Genomic DNA, 19,267 nt, shown 5'->3' with positions numbered 1-19,267 from the left:
AAAGCTGTGTGGGCAGCAGGTGAAGGAGGGGATTCTGTTCGCCTGCTCTGCTCTGGTGACATCCTACCCACAGTGCTGTGTCCAGCCCTGGGGTCCTCAGCACAAGAAAGATATGGACCTGCTGGAGCAGGTCCAGAGGAGATCAGGAAAAGGACCAGAGGGCCAGAGGAACTCTGCCATGAAGACAGGCTGAGAGAACTGGGGTTGTTCAGCCCAGAGGAGAGAAGGCTCTAGGCAGACCTTAGAGCACCTTCCCATACATAAAGGGGACTTAGAAAAAAGCTGGAGAGGGACTTATGACAAGGGCATGTAGAGACAGGACAAGGGGGAATGGCTTTAAGCTGAAAGAGGACAGGTTTAGATGAGCTGTTAGGAAAAAAATCTTTACTGTTAAGGTGGTGAAACACTCCAACAGGTTGCCCAGGGTTGTGGATGTCGCATTCTTGGAAGTTTTCGATGCCAGGTTGGATCACAGGATCCATTACCATAACCCTAAATGGTAAAATATAACAGACCATGATCCTCAATCTTTTCTCAAGGCTCTTTACATCATTTGTTTTTAACCACACACAATTTTAAAGCAACTTCACTGAGCCATCTGACAATTTGACTAAAAAACTAATAATAGAGCACTTTTAAAAATAAGCTTTTGGTTCTGTTGAGAAATCCACCCTGAAATACAAATCCCATGTCTTGATGAAATAATATGGAAAAAACAAACTTTTCACTTCCATTTATCAAGAATCTGCGCCAGAACAAGGCACCTCAAACATCAATCTCATATCTACAAATGCAGCAAGGCAAAGAAAAAACCCAACTGATTACATGCACCCTGTGACAAGCTGTTGTTTGTAAAGTTGTTTCTAGCTGAGAAAGTGTCTCCAAAGTATACACCCAGCATCACCAAGTCTGGGGAAACAGAACATCAGCTATTCAGTACAGACAAGACAACTCTCCTTGAAAGCAGATTACTAACACGTAATCAAGCAGGCAAGTAGGAGCAAACTACAAAAATGTTAACAAATTTTTTTTATTATGAGGAAATCACCACAAAAATCATGAAAGTATCTTAAGAGAAAACAAACACTTCCACAGCCTGTGTAAGAGGCAAAGTTTTTTATACCTACAGAAATGTATCCCCAAAGTAATGTCTTCACAATTCCTATCAAAGGAAAATTGTTACAACTGAACTGTTTAAATGTCAACATGGTTGCTCAGGCTTCTCCCCCTCCCCTCTATTTCTGGAACGAAGTTCTAAGACAAGAATTTAAATTGATCAAACACACTAGAGAAAATGATTATGTCAAACACATGGAATAAAGAATTCTAGTGGACAGCTGCAATTCAGAACTTAAATGACACACGATGATAAACTCACATTTAAAGCAAATTTTGCTGTCAGGCTAACTTAAAGTAGAACTAAAGGGTTAGTCTTCATTTTAAGTGTGACCTACTACTTATTTATTGTATTTTCACACCCACAAAGAACTGCAATGACTCATCAACACAGCCAAATCCTCAAACTGTATTTCAGGTGTAGCACGGTGTACGCACATACTTGAAAGCATGAAGCAGGAGAGATTTTGATTCTCTGCTCTCAACTGTTATTCACTGCTGGCCTAGATAAAGCCCATAACCTGCACAACACCTCAGCCTTCAGTGTGATACTTGTACCTGAGTAAGTGTGACACATATAAACAAACAATGCATTGAGTAGAGGTACAATTTCAACTTCAGAAAAAGATGATCTTCTGAAGTACCATGTAAGGATCAACCAACACAGTGCACTGGAACCTCCAATTAAACTCTTGTATCAGCCCCTAGTTGCCAGCAATGAAACTAAACTAACCACTATCCTCCTCCAGCTGCCTCCAGGCAATATTTAGGATCAGCATATCCAGAGTTCTGCTGGTCCTAAATATTCATATCATTATCTGGAAAGTGATAGAAAATAAAAGGAACATTCATGACAGGATGAATTACCAAACCTTCCTTCATCTAGTCAAAAATCTCAGAGTGGTGCAGGTACGTAGAAAATTCCAGTCAGACACCTGCTAACCAGAGGCTGGGACTGATTGGGGTTTTTTCATGGCTGAAAACACATTAGGTTATAGCAAGGTTTCAGTACCACTGAACTCACCTTGCTGCATCCATCCCCATATTCAAAAAACCAAGCAAAAAAACCCCCTCATTTTTCCACTCCTATACATGGAAGGAAAGAGAAAAAAAATAATGGCTTCCCAAATGGCACAAAGGGAATTAACATTTTCAGCTACACCTTCACTAGACATGTAACAAACTGTCACCCACAGCAACCTGGCTGAACTGCTACAAGAACACAAACTGGAAGCATTTTCAGGTTGTGCTACAGCCTAATTACCAAAACTATCGTGAAGACATCCCAACACAGCAAGAGAGCTATCAGGCACTTTACAGATCTGACATTACCACTTCACCTAGGGAAAAAAGTCAGTACATCATCCTAGAAAAAGTCCCATTGCATGAGTGTGTGCACACCCACCATTATAAGCATTCAAGGAAAAGCACATGGGATTTTAAGGTCCCACTGTGGCTAATAAAACACTGTCTGAAAGACAGGTCAAGACATATGGAGGGCTGTGCAAAACTGGAGCCTGAAACTGTAGAACCAGCCACTTGAGTTATATCTTCAAGCTCCAGAGAATTTGTCACAATTGAAGATTAAAAAAAAAAAAAAAAAAGAAGAATCCTCACAGCTAAAGGATTCAGGAAAACACATTAAAAGGAAACATCAGAAATCATCAAACAATTAACATTCTATTTCTAAATCAGAGATCTACAAAGTCTAAAATTTAGTTTAAACTATAGTTTAAGGTTTTAGTTTATCAAAATTGTAGTCTTTCACCAACCTATTCACCTAAAAATTAAGTTAAATGGATACATCTTTCTTATTTAACTTTCAAATTCATGGACTTGTCCTGTTGAAATTTACTAAAAAACACACTGAAGTATTCTATTGCTAAAACAACAGAAAAACAAAAACCACAGATGACTCAAGGCTCATTTACCAAGATGCCAGTATGTTTTGACAACAATGTTCATTCTCATCTTATATTAAAAAAGAGACTTTTCCTCCCCTCACTGTCAAATTTATTTCTGGACAAGAAAACTGAAGTTCCACCCACAGCCAACATGGGCCTGTCCCCACTATCCCACACCACAGTGTCACCAAGCACACTCCCCTCCAACCAAAAAAGCCTCTCTGGTAACAGAGAGATCATAATTGATGCACATCACTGCTCATTTTTCTTACTCAATGCACTTCTAAACAATCTTTTTTTCCTTCTTTCACCATATCATGTTGTTACAGCTAAGACCACCCTAACACAAAATCAAACCTTTTCCTCCTCCCATACCCAGTCCTGCTGAAGCTCGAGAAAAGGTTAAGCAGCAATTAAATGACTTAAGGATTGAACTCTATGGAATTTGGAACATATGTTTTTCTGTCATTCCGTGTTGCCATTCAATTGTTACAAAAAAGTGCTCTTGTCTTAAAGGGTCTTCTAGGGACAATTTTCTATTACTTGAGTTTTGGGTATTTTACATGAAAGCTTAATGAAAAGACAGCCCTGAAATTCTCTCTGCACACTTTTCATTACTTTGAAGCAGTCATTTGAACACTTCTGTTAAAAAAAAAGTCTTTTGCAATTTATAGCAGAGAGGACATGAGGAAACTCATGTAACAAGGATGTCTTGCCTTCAACACAGTCTTGAGTCTCAGCTTAAAAACGGAATTTGGAAAAAAAGCACATATCTAAGGAATGATGCAATGTGGAATTCCCCTCTTCTGACTGAATCCACAGCTAAATGCTAACTACCAAACAGTAAGATTTGCTGAGATGTTCATGCAAGGACCTACATGCAAGAAAATCGTATTTTTCTGTTGGCAGCTACATGTGTAAGGAAAACCAAATTACTAAACAGGGTTACATAGTGATTTTGTAAGTAGATCAAGGATGCTACAAATAAAAGCTTCCCACAGTTACATTTCTGATAGTTATCCATTACTTCTAAAACAGTCTTCAATTTGACTTCATGAAAAAGAGTTGATAACAGCAGCGTTCAAAATACACCTAGATCTTAAACCAACATGCCATGGATCTCATTTCATGCATCTCTTTTTTTTTCTTGTGTGTACTAATACAAGGTTAACCAAAAGCAAGTAATCATTCTCATAGTGAATAATAACTAATCCTTTAAGAAAACTATACATCAACAATGTTCTTTTAAAAAGCAAGCTTGGGAACATACCTGTGTCCCAGTGGTTTTCATCCCCAGCATTATAATTTTTATTTGAAAACACATCAACAACTGGCAAACAAAAAGCCTTGATAATAAGCAGACTGAATTCAACTCTCAAATAAAATGAATAGCTAATGGCTTCTTATAAAACAAAGCCAATACTAGAAAATTCACAACAGAAAATGCAAAAGAAATTGGTTGTGCTGTCAAGCTCCCTTAAGAAAAAAAACACAAAAACCAAAAGAGAAGCAAGAAGATTTCATATTAAGTCACAACTGGCTACTCTAAGACCTTATTTACTTTCCTCCTATCCTCTACAGTGCAGACAGTTATTAACAGCTCTCCTGTAAGGTTACCAACACCTCATTTTAAATTACTTTACCAACCCAGATCTACAGAATGTGCTCAATGCACTGATGGGCTCAGGTGGACACTGTAATGTATCAGAAAGGCAGCAGTTGACATTTTGAGGGTGCAAAGTCATGACAGAACAGCTTTCTGCCCTGCCTATCTACTGAAGACTCTAACCAAATATCTAAATCACCAAGGGCAGGAGAAACCTCTGTTAACCATTCTCAAGTCATGTTCTAGCCTGAAGCATACGAGAGCCAGCCAATACAACATAACTGTTCTAAAAAGGGAACTTAAAATGAATTACAGTTTCATAATAACAGTGGGAGAACTTTCAGACATTCCTACATTAGTAACAGAACAAAACCTAGATTTAATACATGGTAAAAAGTCACTGTGTTTTTCTAACACGTGAATCTGAAGTAGCTCAAACTTCCCAGGTACAAAAATTCAAGTCTCACTGCATGCAAGTACATGCTTATAGAAGACCTTTCCCTCCTTCACCTCTGCTATGGAATACCAGAACAACGTTTAGTAATGTAAAAAATAATGTTGTGTGTTTACAGATCACAGATATCATGCGTGATATAAGACAAGTCTACAGGAACAGCACACAACATTGCCACCTTTGCAAAAGACAAGGACTACAATGCAAGACAGACATTACCAAGCTGTGTTCCCAAAACACACCTTGAAGTACAGCTTTAAATTTAGAATTCTGATTTTAAACAGGGGTGATCCAGATAATAAAACTGGGTGCAGCTACACAGAGGTTGAAGGGAAGACACATCCATGTAAGAAAAACTTAAGATACCTGCACAAGAGAAACCATGTCCACATGTTCAGATTACGATTAATGCTACCATCCAGGAAACAACCGTCTACAGGACACAAAAGCCTTCACATTTACAACTTTTCAAAGGAACGAAAAATCCAGCGAAGCTTCTTACATCTTCAGATAACCACTTCACAGTGGTCTCTGCAAGTGCTGGATAAGCAAGGCTCTTGTGATTATAAGAGAAGGAATTAAAGTAAGTGCCACAGCTTCAGGGGTTTTGAAGGGTTAGGACTGTCTTCAAAAAAATCCTGATTTAAGTCAAAAACAGTAAGGGATGCCTTTAATTCATCTACTTCACAAATGAGGCTATCCTGATCCAAATGTTTTCAAAATATACTTACTGTTGATCTCTTAGAATAGATAAAACAGTATTTCTTAAAAAAAAAAAAGTGAGTAAATACATACACACGCATGTACATATATATTTATATACATATATATATAGATATATCTCTACACTCAGAGTATTGCCCAACACAAAAGTACTTTCCATTAAAATATCTGAAATAAGTTCTGAACTTGTCTAAAACAGAACAGGAAGGGCAGAAATACTTTCCATGGAATTTAATATACTTTCAATACACGCCTGACAGAAACAGAACTTCAAAGCCATTTAAAAATGAATTGTTCAAAATAATAAATAAATTAATTCCTATCCATTCCTACCCAAGACTGTATTCATACTGGAAGGTCCTAAACTAATTTTAATTTCAAATATAAGATGTCTTGGAACAAAGGTATTAAAGGTACCTTTATTTCTTAGAAGTCTATTTAATTTTACAAAACAGACACTAATCACTATTTTAGTTTATTTTGAGTGTCTCAACTATGAATTTCATAATATTAATAAAACGCACAAACATAAACATGTGCCTTTAGAACACAGAGTAGTTGCACTGGTCTGTTTCTGAGTACAAATGCACCACAATGTGGGGAATATGAACGTTTATGTAAGGGTGACAGTGTTCCACAGAGACAGAAAACAGTTTTGCTACCACTGTCTTTATTGATTACCACCTCCAGATGTAGTCTTCCTGTCAATTCCATGGGCAGAGGAATTGCCACAAGGGCAAATTCTGCAAGACATGAAGCAGCAGCCAGGCAAGATTAAGACAAAAGCTTCCCAAACGTAACATCCTGAAGACAAACTACACAAAAGTAAAGTACAAGACCCACTGGAGAGGGAAAAGTTACTATGGTACAATCTTACATTTATTTCTGGCTAATTCCCTCCCCAAAAACATGCTGATAATTTGAGTTTCTTCCACTGCAGCTTTATGATTATGTTTTTGGGTTCTGTACACAGCTATCATTAAGCATCACTGTTGCCCAGGGTATTGCAACAGAATAATCAATACATGTTCTTGGTATTAGCTACTGTAGTTTGCTGGTTTAAAGAATAAACATTACTTCAACTCCAAGAATCAAAAGCATTATTTTAGAAAACAAAACAAAAATACCCCCCAACTCCCTCATGTATGACTTGGGTTTTGCTGAAATAAATATGCAACTTGATCAGCAACATTTTCAGTGGGGAGGCCTGACAATTTCTCAAGTAAAATATGAAAAAAAAAATTCCAAGTATAATATGAATAATAGTTAGCTGCCTACAGCTTTCAGTCACCGCTAAGTCTTTCTTACTAGGCACACTGTTTCAATTTCACAATCAATAAAGGTCAACCCCCCAAACACCCATCAATAGCCCTTCCTAAACGTAACAATTTTACCACCCATTTATCATTCATCTGAGAAGCTGCTGAAAAACACAGGTTACGTGGTCTGCCTGTCATAGCAAGTGTTGCCACAAGTATACTGAAGAATGCATAATAGTATCCCAATTCAACAACTTTTTATAAAAATACAGGCCCCAGTTCTGCAAGTAGGTCAGCAAAAGCAGGCCTTGTGCTGGCTTTGAGCCTGCGACTTCAGAGGGTCTTTGGATTGATACAAACGTCCAGTTATATGAACACAACTGCAGAACTGTGAGTATAAACCGAGTTGTACTGATAACATGAAGACAGCTGAGACAGACACAATATGTCTGCAGTGAGTCTGGGAGTCCCTTGAACATTTAATTAGAACAACTCTTTTCTGAAAGGTTCTTTTTTTCCTGTACAGTTGCAAGCTACTGCAAATCTTCAAAATACTTAACTGGACTTCTGAAAGAGAAACCTGAAAATGAAATATGGCATCTTAAAAACTACCCCAACATTTTTGGATGCTTCTACAAGAAAAAAAAAAAAATCACTTAACAAAACAAATAATTTTCAAAAGCTACTCCCACTGTATACAAACAAAGCTGCACGAAGTGGGACGGCACATGTTAACACGGTGGTAACTAACACACAAAAACCCCAACAACCCATCCAACTGCTGAAATCCCGTTTTCTCGAAGACAATAACAGAGAGTATCTACGGCCAAACTACACGCAACTACCCCTGCCGCACACGTCGGGCAAGGGGAGAGGGCTGTACTGCCTAAAATAAATCGCTACAGACAAGCCCTAAGACACAACTCCGAGGAGAAGCAGCGCGGTGAACTAGAGGAATTAGATGAAAAAGCCACGAACGTTTTTCGTACATGGAAGCCGGGCCGCTGGAAGCCGAGGCCAGAGGAGTGGCCTACGTGTTAACAGTGTTTACAGCAGGCGTGAACGAGCTGGTGCTGGTGGATTTCATTGAGACCGTCGGGAAAGCGCCTCGGCAGGGCCTGATTTCCAGGCGTCGCCCGGGCCTACGCGGCCCCAATCACTCCACCTCAGTAATGGCGTTCGGGCAGGAGGGAAGCGAGAACCAGGGGAGGCGATGCCGGTGCAGCGCTGTGGGGACGCACCGGGCCCTCCTCACCGGGGGGGGCCGGCCAGAGGGGCCCCGGCGGGGCGGCCAGAGCCCCCCGAGGGCGCCGGGCGCTCCCCCCCGCCGGCAGCCAGGGATGAGGAGCCGTCAGCCATTTTCCCTCGCCCTCCAAAACACGGCGGTGCAGGGCCGACACGCCGGGGCTGCGAGGGAGGCGCTGCCGCCGCCTTACGCCCCGCGGGTCCCGGGGAGCTCCGTCCTTCCCCCCCGCCGCGCCCCGGCCCGCGGAGCCCCATCCCCGGGGAGCGCAAACAGCTGCCCGGCCCCGCCCGGGCACCGCTCCGCACTCACCCCCGCACCGCTTCCCCTCGTCCCGCGGCGGCTGCTGCGGCGGCCCAGAGCCCTCCTGGGCGCTGCCTCATGCCCGGCGGCCGGCGGGGCACGGTCTCATGCCAGGCCGCGGCTCTGAGGGGGCGGCTCCGCTTTCCCCGGTTCCCACTCGGTTGCGCTGCGGCGGGAAGCGGGAGGGCAAATCCAGCGCCGCTGCCCGCGCTCCGGGTGCCGGCCCTGAGCGCTTCTCTCTCTCTGGGGCGTTTTTCCTGCGTCACCAGCTGCTGCCCGGCGGCGGCGGCGGCGGCCCTGCCTGGGCTCGGGCTGGGGCTGGGCCGGGGCCTGCGCGCTCCGCTCCGCCCCGTCCGGGCACCGGGCGCACGCGGGGGGGGGGGGGTGGGCGGACGCGCGCCCGGGGCTCGGCCGGGCGGGGGTGGCCGGGCCGGGCCGGGCGGCGGGAGCTCCGCGCTCAGGGCTCGGCGGTGCGGGGAAGGCAGCGCGGAGGGAGGCTGCGGCGGCGGCTCCTCGCGCTCCCGGCGGCGGCGGCGCAGCCGCGTCTGGCGGGGCCCCGTGGGCAAGATGGCGGCGCCGGCAGCGCCTTCCGCGCCCGGCCCAGCGCGGCGGCGGCGGCGGTTCGGCCACCCGAGCGCGGCGGTGACGCGCTGCCCGTGTGCCCGCCCGGGGCTGCCGCTCACGGCCGGCTCCCCTGTGTGTCGGTGTGCGGGGCGGGGGCGGCGGTGAGGGGATGGACAAGGACTGTGGGGGGACACACACGCACAGACACACACACGGCCGGCGGCGCGCGGGCGCGCGCGGGGCCTGTTTCGCGTCGGTTGGGCGGGCGCGCGCGCGCTCTCCATTGTGGCCCGCGCCGCCGGGCGCGCGCGGGGGCCCGGATGATGACGTCAGGGCGGTGACGATGATGACGTCAGCGAGGCCGCCTCCCGCCGCGCTGGGGACGGGAGCGGGATGGGACCGGGACGGGAGCGGGATGGGACCCCGGGGGTGCGGGCAGCGGCGGCTCCGTCCCTCACCGCCAGCAGAACTGGCGCCCGGTTCGGGGACACCGGCGCTTTTTAGAAGCCAAACGGAGCTTTTGTTCCTCTTACAGGCTGCCCAGGGCAGCGGTCACAGCACGGAGCCTGGCGGAGCTGGGGATGCGTTTGGACAAGGCGCTCAGGCACGTGCGGTGACTCCTGGCGTGCCCTGCGCAGAGCCAGGAGCTGGACGCGATGATCTCGATGGGTCCCTTCCAACTCTCAGTATTCTGTGGTTCTTTGGTTCTTTTTCCTTTTTTTGACGCATCTGCATTTACTTGGGCACAGCGTGAGATCAGTAGAACCCCAGTCTATGTACGTGCTTTGTGTAGTGACTCGGAGGAGTTTAAACCTGGATTTAAAACCTGAAAAAACGGGGAAGGATGCGTTGTGGAGGGACAGAAGTTGTGGAGGGACAGAAGTTGTGGAAGGACAGAAGTTTGGCAGATATGGGGAACTCGGACTTCAGGAGTACCTGAAGTGGTGTTTAAAGTTTTGTTAGTCCGTATTCCAAGGTCAAAGTATTATTTTAACAACATCATTCAAGAATTTTGGAGAAGGAAGTGAAAGATACGGTACTGAGCTGAAAACACAGGAGGAATTTAGGCTCCATGGGTTGAAATTTGCTCAAGAGGCTCAAGCCAGCAACCATAACTCTTGTGCAAGATGTTTTATCTTTTGGACCATGCAGCGACAAAAGACTAAAAGAACGATTGCTCATTGCAGGAGTTGGAACAACATTGGAACTGGGTGGGTGTTTTTCAGTAAAAAGCTAGAGCTCAAAACCAAGTGGTGATAACTTCTGATATTTCCTAATTTAGCAGAGTTACTAATTTTTTTTGCTGATCATTAGATGGTATTATTTGGGAAGGAAATCTGAAGTACTTTTCTGTGTTAGCCACTCAGTAAACAAAACAAGGGATGCAGCTGCTTCATCACTGTACAAATGCAACAGTTTGTTTACTGAAGGAATAGCTTTATGTGCATTTTCGTCAACAATAAAAACAAGCCATAACCATGGTGAAAGTCTGCAAGTGTAAGCCTTTCGTGTTTGGGTTAGAAATACATGTAATCATATCAAAACAGCCCTTTCATCTCCCTGATTTTCATGCTTCTGGGCATGTTATTGTGGCTTCCTTTTTTGTCCCTTATCAACTACTTTCAGCTTTTCCTCCTATTTCCCATTTATCCAGTTGGTTTACCAGGGAAAGCATTTTAAATTACTGCACCTATAATGCTTTTACCTTCCCTTGCCCCACCACAGTATTCTCCCTCAAGCCCTTCACTGTTTATGATAACCTACGGACCCCTCAAACAATTGTAGTTGTCTATATTTTGACACTTACTTATCTTTAAAAATAAGCTGCTGTGTTTGTTGATGGTCATTTCTTCTTATTGTTAAGTAGACCTTTGTTTTAATGACAGGCCAAATACTGTGTTCCTTCTAGCTACCGTGGCTTTTTTTGGCAGAGCCCAAGAGTAACACATCAGTGGATTTTTATAATGTGGGCAACTGTCCACCAAGAAATTGACTGTCAGTGCACGTAACAGTCTACAACAACAACAAGAAAAAGATCTGAACAATAGTTGTGGAAACAATGGTGGTACAACTTGTGGCAAGTATTCCCTCTTGTGAAGAAGCATTCCTTCAGCCAAGAGAAAGAGTGGAAGTTTTGGTTATTTTAATTGAAACCTTTGGCTTGGAACAGGTGAAGAACCGATTCACCTTCAACTCCCTGGGACCTTTGGTGGTATTTTTCAGGTTTTTAGATTCTACTTTATGTACATTTTGCAGGAGCACAGCAATACTAGAGGAATTTTGCATTTGCATGGGAAAAAAACTCAAAACTAATGGTGTTTATATTTGACCTCCTGCCTGGTTTAAGGGTGTATTCTGGAGTGCCTCGACAGACCAGCAGTTGCTTGAAGCCATGCTAATCAAAGGTCACAATAGGCTGAAGCACACAGCTATTTATGGCACCAAATAAAAGAAGATACTGGGTCTGCAATGGCGCTGTGTGGTTCCTGAACCAGCGAATTGCACACTGACTTCTGGCTGGGGAATTCTTCCTGCTCCCCCAAACAAGAATCCATGCCAGCCCCTCCTTGCTCAGGCTTCTGCTGTTCTGAGGGGGCATTGCTGTGGCTCACCTTGTGCTACACTCTTCTGCCTGAAAAGGTTCACACACCCCAACACTGCAAGTAAACGTTACTGGTTTGTCTTTGTGCAGCAGCTGTGGAAACAAGGATACAAGTGAGATAAATTGCTGATTAAAGAACACCCCTGAGATGGAGACAGAAGTCAGTAAGCATTCACAAATCTCACTAAGTGCTCCAAAGTAAGCATCCACACAGAGAACTGTGACAGAATTCTGGTTAATTCCCCGCTGTACACATCTGTTGGTATGACTAGAAATTGTTGGTACGATTAGAAATGCTTTTCTGACATCTTTAATTCAGTGTGAAAATGTGGGGAAGGGAAACATTTCCCTGCAGGCTTCCCTGCTCCAGCACTGCAGCCAGCCCATTAAACAAAAAGTGAAACCAGTGGTGAACTAGCTGAAAATGAAAAACAAAACATTCTGGTGAGGGAATTACTCAGAATTTAGAAAATTTCTGTTAATGGGTGTGTTTATCCCCAGTTCTTAAACTCTGGTTGATGCTGCACTGCTCTATGAGTAGACAAAAATGAAACTTATAATGCTGCTGATGCAGAGTAAAGCTGTGGAGCTTTGCAGTGGGGTAGCAAAAGGAGGAATAACAGGTGAGAGAAAGCAGAATTTTTCCACAGCCCCACAAAAGATCATTTTTTTTCTCCTGGTTCAGCCCCTTGGATGCTGCATCACACACTGTCCACCAACGCTCAGGAAACAACAGGTTGTGTGGCAGTACTTACCCTACATATAAATTAACATTTAAAATTAGGGGAAAAATTCCCATGATAATGACATACCAAAAAGTTACAGATACTCTTCTGGAGTGATGCTCTATCTCTTTTCTGCTGCAAATAAAGGTCAAGTACAAACATTTCATTTTAGTTTCTCCTGAGGTGACTGCTTTAATTACCATTCCTCACATCAGTGTAAGACTCCTCTTCATAGTGGTAACTTTCCATCTTCCAACTTCTGTTTTCTGACTGTAAGAGATATTAACAGTGATGTTGGAGTGGGCATAATGTCACTCTTGAAAGACTCATAGAAGCAGTTAAATCTCTGTAAGTTTGTGCTCCATACTTACAGGTACAAGAGAATGGTTGCTTAGGTAGAAATCACAGAAATTTTATAAGAAAAAGATTTTGTGTGGACCCGTGGTCTCTCACATTGAGGAAAGGATGGTATCTGATTAAGAGCAATTCTTGTGATAAGAGAATCATGGTGTGGCATTTTCATGTTATTCATTTAGTTGTGCACATATGGGTTAAATGAACAGCACAAATAGAAATTCTCACTGTGCCTACCAAATGGCCAGAAGATGTTGCAGAGACCATTTGTCAAAAAGTCTGTTTACAGGCCTAAAAGAGTATCTCGTCTATCTTTTGGAGAGGGAGAAATTCAAAATATTTTTCCTGTCTAGTTCATTCCTAGCTGAACTGTCCTCAGATAAACCATGTGGTGTCCATGTGAAAAGCATCCGTCTTGTAGGACTTGGACAGAGTTCAAAAAATTGATTTGACAACCATATGGTCCTCTTCATCCACATGAACCTTGAAGAAGTTTGACTTCCTTCCAGCCTTAAGAGTAGAGTGAGGGAAGAAGGGAAACTGTTCTTAAAACTTGTCAATGTTGTTCCTAAATATGCTAGATGAGGACATTGTCCAAAAAAAAAGCAAGAAATTCTGTAGATTTGTGAACTACTGCAATTTCCTCAGTTTTTCTGCATGCCTCTCTGCACACAGAGTGTTTGTCATTGTATGGGTAGGGATTTGAGGGAGCCTGTTGTGCACAAACCCCATCCATCACACGTTATACGATGGCCATTTTCTCCTCAGTAGGGTTTGTAAACACGAGCGTTGCTATGGGCACAGCAGAACAGCAGCAGCTGGTTTTCCCAAGGCTGAGCATCCTACACCCTTCCAACCCTGATCTTCCTTCAACCCTGAATTACATCTCTCATGTGCTGGAGTGCCTGGTTTATGTTGAATATGCTGGGCTAGTCAGGATCTTAATTAGCTAATAGCAAGCAGGAGGAATAATAACTGAGTTGTACTTCCCTTTCCAACAGTGGGTATTTCTTTGGCATTTCTTCCTCCTCTTGCTAGCAGTCTTCCTAAAATTGTGTAGGAGTTAGTATCTCTTTGAAAGCCCTTTTTCCTCATTCAGGGTTTACTGAGATTGGCTGAAAGGATCAAGGGCAAGCGATAGGCAGAGGCACAGGCAGGCAATGGGATCACGTGAAACCAGTGTCGTTAAGAAACCATGAGAAGTTTCAAAACTTCAAAACAGGGTAGTCTGATAGAAGGGTTATCACTACACTTTTGGAATGGAAAAAGAAAAAAAAAGGTGTGATCAGGAACAATAGGAAAGCATTATTTAAGAGTAAACTACAAATTTGAAACAAACATGCTAACATGATTTAAACTAAAACAGAGATCCATTTCAGATCTTGTATCAATGGTTTTATCTGAGCTTTAAAAATAGCTTCTGAGAAAGGCTTAAATCTAAAAATATTTACAGAAAGGAAGTTTGCAATTTTGTAAAGCCAGGGTTTTTTTCTTTCATGTGACTAAAGATTTTCTTTTTTCAGTCTAAAGAGGGATTTCATAGAGTAGCATGCAGACTAGTAGGATTTCGGAACCTTTAGTGATGGGTTTTCACTCCGTTCTTCCCTTTTTTTCTTTGTTCAGAAGTTTTTCTCAACTATCTATATTTTATTGCCAGTCACCTGCAAGAACAATTCCCATTGTCAAAAAAAACCCCATTATTTCTCATTTGTTGAAGGGGTACAGTAAGCAAATGTCAGTTTACATGGATGATTTGTAAAGACTGAATTTTGATAACTGCTACTGCTATTCCATTATCTCTTTGTGACAGGTCACTTCAGAACACAATGCAAATTAACTGCATGCCATGCTGTATTTTATGTAGCCCTGTAGCCTTTCTGGGAGATTACATTAAAGTACATTGGATAAATGTGAAGTAACTCATAGTAGGACTTTTGCTGCAGTAGTGTTATTTCAGCTGGAAGGTTCACAGTAGTAATAATGTTTGAGCAATAGCTCTGTCTTTGTAGCCGGAATGGTATAAGGCAGTAAGCAAGCCAGAACTTGTAAAGAGGGGCAATATCTTTTATTAGATCTGAAAACAGGCTTGTATGCATCAAAGCTTGTCTGTTTTTACTAGACATATCAGTTGGTCTACTGAAACAATATTTAAGTAGATCCTTTATCATCCAGAGGCAATCTGCTTTTTCTCAGCACACTAGTTCTTTTCCATTTATTTTTTTCTATCCCGTTATTTTGAGAAGGTAAATATAATTCAGAATCTAAATATGTGGAAATAACATCAACAGACAAAAGCTGAAGTTTATGCTGTAAACAGTGGTTTATTTCTGTGGTTTGACTGTCTTTGAATAAGAAGCAAAACACTCTTTAGAAGTCCAATTGACTTGTCACTACTGCTGTAGTTTGCACTGCTCTCAGTTACAAATTGGGACCAAATGGACAAATCTGATATCTACAAGTTAATTTTCTTTTTGAAGTCTAAACTGCTATAATTCTGGAGTTGTTCTGCTTTTAAACTTATTGCTGGTTATTTCCTAGGTTAAAATGAGAATCAAATTTCATATCATAACGTTCCTTTAATTATTTGCTTTTTCCTTGTGTTTGTACTTTTGCATGCACATGTAGTAAGGCATGGTTAGACGTACTTCTGGTTTTTTAAATCTATAACAGAAAATCTTAACATCTTTAACAAAAATATAAAATAAAACAAAAATGGACAAAATAATGTGCTTTAACTTCCCAGAGACAAGGTAATTATTCCTTTATTTTCTGAAATGACAGAAAAAATCTGAAGTCATCCATATTTTGTGCTCTTCTTTTTTTTTTTTCCCCCCCTGAATAAGATGGACCAAATTGCCAGCAGCTCTTAAGGATTTTAATTTGTGACTATACATCATTACAAAAGACTAATTCCTTATTCTTCTCAGGTGGAGAATCCAACTGAAGTCCACAGATCAATGCCACTAATAGTATTAATTTCACCAAGTAATAGTAGACTTTGAAGTTTTCCTTGAACCTTAATTTGAGGAATGTTACGAGTATCAAAACCATATGGCTGAAAGACTGTGTCCAACTGCACAGCTCTAGCCTCTACTTAGTGAGCTAAATCCATCATAAGTCTGTCTCTATTTCAAAGGAGAGTGAGGCTCCTAACATGTTAAATAATACTCATTTCAGCTGGATGCATCTTGCTGGTTTGTAACCACCTACAAATGGGGCACCGTGTCAGACGTGGCTCCCTGGCATCCCTGGGCAGACCAGGGCAAAAGGCAGCATTCCCTGAGCACAGCTTGCCCTATTCCACCTTTGCCCTCCAGAGATGCTTTTCTTTCTTCAGTAGCTGCAGAGAAAAAGTGAACGGCTACATAACTCTCAGCCTGGCTGTGTCAGGTGATATGAAATTTGGGTTCTCATCAAGTGGGGTGTCTGCCCAGAAGTGAGTTTGCAGCTGCAAGCAAGATGAGCAATGGCTCACTTAGCCAGCAGGAACCCTGTGTTGGGTTTGTGTGGCCAGGTTTGGTACTGAGGGGCTACAGGGGTGGCTTCTGTGAGGAGCTGATGGAAGCTTCCCCTGTGTCCTATGGAGCCAACACCAGCCAGCTCCGAGACAGAGCAGCTGGCCAGGGCTGAGCCCATCAGCGATGATGGGAGCACCTCTGGGATAACTTAAGAAAGGGAGAAAAACCTGTTGTTCAACAGCAGCCAAAGAGAGGAGTGAGGATATGTGAGAGCAACGGCACTGCAGACACCAAGGTCAGTGAAGATGGAAGGGCAGGAGCTGCTCCAGGTGCTGGACCCGAGATTCCCCTGCAGCCATGGAGAGGGCACAGGGAGATTCCCCTGCATGGAGGGCACAGGGATACAGAGATCACCTGCAGCTCATGGAGGACCCCATGTTGGAGCAGGTGGATACCCAGAGGAGGCTGGGACCCCATAGGAAGCTGCACTGGAGCAGGCTCCTGGCAGGAGCTGTGGCCCCATGGAGAGGGGAGTCCATGCTGGAGCAGGTTTGCTGGCAGGACTTGTGACCCCATGGGGGACCCAAGTTGGAGCAGTCTGTTCCCAGAGGACTGCACCCTGAGGGAGGGTCCCACACCAGAGCAGTTCATGAAGAACTGCACAGGAAGAACCCGTGTTGGAGCAGGGAAGAGTTTGGGAAGTCCTCCCCCTGAGGAGAAAGAAGTGGTAGAGACAATCTGCAGTGAACTGACCACAGTCCCCATTTCCCGTCCCTCTGCGCTGCTTAGGGGAGGAGGTAGAGAAGATCAGGAGTGAAGCTGAGCCCAGGAAGAAGGGAGGGGTGGGGAAAAATGCTTTTTATTTGGGTTTATTTCTCATTACCCTACCCTGATTTGATTGGTGATAAATTAAAGTAATTTCCTGAAGTTGAGCCTGTTTTGTCTGTGACAGTAATTGGTGACTGATCTCTCCCTGTCCTCATCTCACACATGAACCTTCTGGTGTATTTTCTCTCCCCCATCCAGCTGAGGAGGGGAGTGACAGAGTGGCTTTGGTGGGCACCTGGCACCCAGCCAGGGTCAACCCACCACAGTTTCCCTCAAGCAGCACAGAGACAGCAAGTGGGTCACAAACTGCCTGGGCCACAGGAAGAGAAACGTGCTGCCCAGAGCATCTGAAGTGCTCAGGGAGCAGATACAATGGGTGCTGCACGTAGTGGCTTGATGACAACCATTTATCTGTTTTACCAGACATAGATGAGGTGCCACAGCAGCCAATGAGAGAGAAAAATGGGGTGGGAAAGGAGATGCGATAATGGGAGTCCGACCACAAACAATTCTTTCCAGGAATGGTTTCTTTAACTTATCCTAAACAATGGGCTACAGTGTCCAAGTATTACCTACATAGTACTTGAAAAGCCTCATTCTAATAGCAAGCAGCTGTTTGATTGAACCACATTTATGCCCTTTGCTTAGTGTTCGTGGACATTTTTGTGATTCCAGCTTTGGTCAGCTGTTCTTCTGGCTGATCTTCCAAGTCTGTCCTGCGCATGAAGATCCTCACTGCTCGACTTCACTATTGCTCATTTCCCTCCTTGAAAGGCTTAATTCATTTTATCAGGGAGTAGAAATTACAAGACAACCATTGCTTGATGTGTCGATTGAAAATTTTGTGTCCAAATTTTTCTTTGGAGCCACACAAATTTATTCTTCAAAGAATTGCTTTAAAATTTTCAAGTGGACTCAGGGAATGTGGGACTTACTACACTGCACATATTTTTCAGGTGTAGATCTTGGAGTTGCCCTAAGAGTGCTGAATTTAGATGCTGATGGTGCTTGCAAGAACAAATAAATTACAGACTGGCTCAGTCTCATACATATGAGGAATTCATCAAGATCATACCTGGGGTTTTTTTCAATTTCTACATGTGGTTGATCAGTTTTTGCATATCTTTAATAGTGTGCAAAGATAATCTTTCAAAGTTATACAGATGCCCTCAATGGCAAAATTTAGTATCAAGTATTTTAAGTCATGTCAGTCTATCTTACTATCTGGGATAAGCACCTGATTAATTCAAAACCCTCTGGAAAAGGGGTTTTGAGAGTTTTCTCAAGCTCTGTTCTTTATTTTTTGGAAGGAATATTGTTTCCTCACTATTTAATCTCATAGTTAAAGACCAAAAAGAGAGATGAGAAGTTGAAGATTGGTATTTTAACACTACTGAAGTTAACTTGGAGCACATTTACAGACTTCATGTTGTCTTCATGTTATACAGAGAGATGGCAACAGAAGCAGAGAAACAGGAAGAAATGCATTGTTGCCTTCCTCATTTCCCTTTCTTGTGTTCAGGAAAGACCATCTAAATTTCTGATTAATGATATTTACACTCATATTGGCTGGATACAAAAATTTGAAGTAAGAAAAAGTTGCTGGTTTTCAATGAATATTGTTTGGAATATCTCCAATTTCATACATCAGGACAAAACATGCTGAATTTTGAACATGCTAGAAAGCTCTGTTATTCTTGCTAAGTCCCTTATTTCTTTATCTGATTAAAGAAAAATTCAAGATAAAAGTTGTAGCTTATATAAAATCTGAAGCTTAATAAATATTACAATTACCTACATAACTGTTTCCCACATAGCTGTAATACACCAGCATATTTTCCTCTGTTCTGACACATCTCTTAAGGAAGTTTCTCTCACTAAACCCTACTGGACAGTAAAGGGAAAGAAATTACTTACCATTAAGTGCATTACTCAGCTTCTGTGAATGCAAAATTTTAAAGCCAACAGTCTTGTACACACGCAAAAAAAAGAGTATTATTCTTGCCTAAGTAAACACCACACACTCACTTAGGGAACAACTGCATCTTAGTGTGGAAATATCATTTAAAACACATTGCAAATGAAAGTGTATCATCCGCATTGCAGCTTGTCACAAAGCACTCACTGC

At 42.9% G+C, this 19,267-nt stretch overlaps 1 protein-coding gene across 4 annotated transcripts in view; it reads right to left on the bottom strand.

Moving 5' to 3' along the window:
* Window positions 1–8,937, bottom strand: part of USP9X (ubiquitin specific peptidase 9 X-linked) — a 101,772-nt gene extending 92,835 nt beyond the window's left edge. For all 4 annotated transcript variants that reach the window (XM_039552300.1, XM_039552305.1, XM_039552306.1 and 1 more), the window contains exon 1: window positions 8,618–8,937. The gene's annotated coding sequence lies outside the window, so the exon portion shown is untranslated. The remainder of the gene's footprint in view (window positions 1–8,617) is intronic.
* Between the last annotated feature and the right edge of the window lie 10,330 nt (window positions 8,938–19,267).

Source organism: Corvus cornix, chromosome 1 (assembly GCF_000738735.6).
Source record: "Corvus cornix cornix isolate S_Up_H32 chromosome 1, ASM73873v5, whole genome shotgun sequence".
Classification (NCBI taxonomy): Eukaryota; Metazoa; Chordata; class Aves; order Passeriformes; family Corvidae; genus Corvus; species Corvus cornix.
This window is presented reverse-complemented; position numbering and strand designations above follow the sequence as displayed.